The following is a 2,959-nucleotide window of genomic DNA, read 5'->3' on the forward strand; positions in this document are numbered from 1 at the left end:
ATCATTATTTGTAAGATGCTTTGGTGTACAATAAGTACAACTCAAATGGCCTTTACCACCGTAATAATAATATATACTTTCATCTTTTTGTCAATATTTTCACATTTTCATTTTTCCTTTTTGATATTATTGTGTCACTTCTGGTGACAAAATGTGTCTTTGAAATTTTCTTTATAACCATGCCCATAATCAATATCACGATCACCATCGTGAAAATATAAATCAAATGTTGTTGCATTCACTTCTGGGAATGTAGCAGAACCAATTTGGACAGGTTTCATGATTTTCTATCAAAAGCTCATTGCTTTGTTCAGCTATACAAAGGCATGAAATAAATGCATAATATTTATTGCTGCATTCACTTTTGGGAATAGAGCAAATTAGGCGGATCTCATGATTTTTCATCAAAAGCTTTATTGCTTTGTCCAGTCAGCCATACATAGGCATGAAAAAAATTCACAATATTTGTGAAATCTCTTTTCACAATATTTTGGTCGCATGAGCAAATTAGTTGCTTAGATGCTTTATTTCTTTATTTAATGGTGTCAACACCCAATTTCGTCCGGGTAATAATGATAAAAATAATAAAAAATTAATTAATTAATTAAAGTTCAATTGAGAAGAATAAATAAATAAATAATTAATGAAAGAAAAAAATAAATATCTATGTTTATTTTATTATTATTATTATTTTTTATTATTTCTTTTAATTTAATTTTGTTTTATTTGTTTGGGCTTATTATTTGTATTATTACATTATTTTCCTTTCTATTATTACAGCTCCATTTTTGTTTTACGTCTCTCATTCTATTTTAATAAAAAAAAGAAAAAAACAACAAAACAAAAAAACAAAAAAAACAACAAAAAGAAAAAAGAGAAAAGGAAAAAGGGAAAGAAAGAAGTAACGTAAGGTCTCTGTTATCAGACCCATGCCTGCTATGCTATCATGGTTTTGTATTGGGAATGACCTGTAACATGGTCATGGCTAAAGGAGCAGGAAGCAACATCTGCTCTCAATCTTATTCCAAATTTCGAGATTTCATATGCTGTAGGGGTTAGGGGAGATTGCTTTACAGAGCGTAAAAATAACAGAGGGGAGTCATTTTGATAAGGGAACTTTCGTTTGACAATAGGGACTGCAAAAGGTAAGTTTTCCATCTGAATACTTAAATGTTTGAGATGAAACTGATGTTGTTGTGTTGTGCTTGAGAATGAATAAAATGTAGTCATATATATTCAGTGTTGCTTGTCATTTGTTTGGCTCATTGAATCTATATTACTACATTATTGTTGTTTGAATCCTCCACTATCCTCTCTATTGAATCCTCACGCCGATCTATCCTCCCCCGTATGTACACACACAACAAAACCAGCTATACCTTCTAACCCACCACACTTTCATTCCCAACCGAGTCTTCATTACCCCTACCTTTCTCCCGCTGAACCTGAATCACTTTCATCCTCATCTTCACATTCACCTGCATAAAAAACCAAAATAAAAAAAAAACAGATACCAAACTCAGCATGCACGCACACACAGATCAGGTTTTATCCCACAAGTCTTCATCCTAGTTTGGCACCACTTCAGACCCTTCACACACTTTCTCCTTCACCATCGCAACATTCCCACTCCCATAGCATACCCCTTTCGTAGAGCCACCATCTCAACATCACATCACCATTTCCACCTGCAAACAAAATACACAAGCAACAAACCAGAATCACATTCATCATCATCATTGTCACGCACTCAAATTCATCATAACAACCCAATACAAATCAGAAGCCATTCGAAGCTCTGAACTGGAGTATGGTCGCTTGTGGTCGCGTGAACGGAGGAGTGTGGCCGCGTGATGGTTGCAGACCCAATCGCGGTGGCTGGCACGGTGGTGACGAGCCTCAGAGTCGTCGCGCACCTTTCTTTCTTGTGGAAGGAGATAGTTGAACATTTGGAAGCTTGGCATCACCGGTGGCACGTCTCGTCGCGGCAGCAGCGGCGTTCACGTTGCGTCGTCGGAGCTCTAAGCGGAGGAGCGTGATGGTAGCAGACCCAATCGCGGTGGCTCGCGCACCTTTCTCTCTCGCGGAAGAGGAGAGTCGAAGATTGGAGACGAATGGGGAGCCAGCGTGGACACCGGCTGAAACCGCTGACGGCAGTATCCGGCGAGCAAAGTTGTGTAGCCGTGAGGAGGATCGATATTGTCTTGTGGTCACGAGGGGAAGAAGTGGTCTGTCTCGCACAAAAAAAATGAAGAGAAGAAACCGCGAGTTTCTCGTCTGTGCCGGTGGCAGTCTCGGTCAAGAGCATCGCAGTGGCGCCGACAATGGCCTCTGGTTGAGCGGCGACGAGCTCCAGAGATGCAACTAGGCGGAGGTTCGATGGATGCGGCGACTGCTCGGGAGAAGAGAGGAAGGGTTGTCGTGGTGAACTAAAGAGAAGGGGGCTTGAGTTAAAATTAGGGTTTTCAGTTTCTTATTTCAAATAATTCGATCAGCCCATTTCTACTGCTCGCTGCACCTCCATTTTTATCCTTCGCACCCCTCTGTTACCACATGCACTCCTGTTTTTTATCTCATACACCTCCATGTTTATCTTTTTTTATTTTCTTCGTACACCTCCATTTATGATAATCCTGCACCCCCGCTTTGTTTTTGCTTGCTGGGCTTTCGCTGCATTTTTACTTCCTCGCGCACCTCCACAATTACTAATCCCGCACCCTGCACACACTTTCTACTCCTATTTTGGATTTGTTTTATATTTTACTCGCTACACCCATCTTTTAATGCACGCACCCCACCTGTTTACTTCGCGCACCCCTACGTGTGATAGTCCTGCACCCATGTCTTTGTCTATTGTTTGGGCTTATTGTTGTGTTTACTTTGTGCACCCCCATTAATTACTCATGTACCCCATATTTTGTTTTCTACTTTTATCCTTCTTAAATAATTTCATCATTTT

At 39.9% G+C, this 2,959-nt stretch overlaps 1 long non-coding RNA gene across 1 annotated transcript; it reads right to left on the reverse strand.

The window, feature by feature from the left end:
* Window positions 1-1,212: 1,212 nt before the first annotated feature.
* On the reverse strand, window positions 1,213-2,546 carry LOC114180321 (uncharacterized). The gene is made up of 2 exons (XR_003603672.2): window positions 1,805-2,546; window positions 1,213-1,688 (listed from the first exon to the last, which is right to left on the reverse strand). It is a non-coding gene; the product is annotated as an uncharacterized LOC114180321 (long non-coding RNA).
* Between the last annotated feature and the right edge of the window lie 413 nt (window positions 2,547-2,959).

Source organism: Vigna unguiculata, chromosome 4 (assembly GCF_037176805.1).
Source record: "Vigna unguiculata cultivar grain cowpea cultivar isolate G323 ecotype 2 chromosome 4, ASM3717680v1, whole genome shotgun sequence".
NCBI lineage: Eukaryota > Viridiplantae > Streptophyta > Magnoliopsida > Fabales > Fabaceae > Vigna > Vigna unguiculata.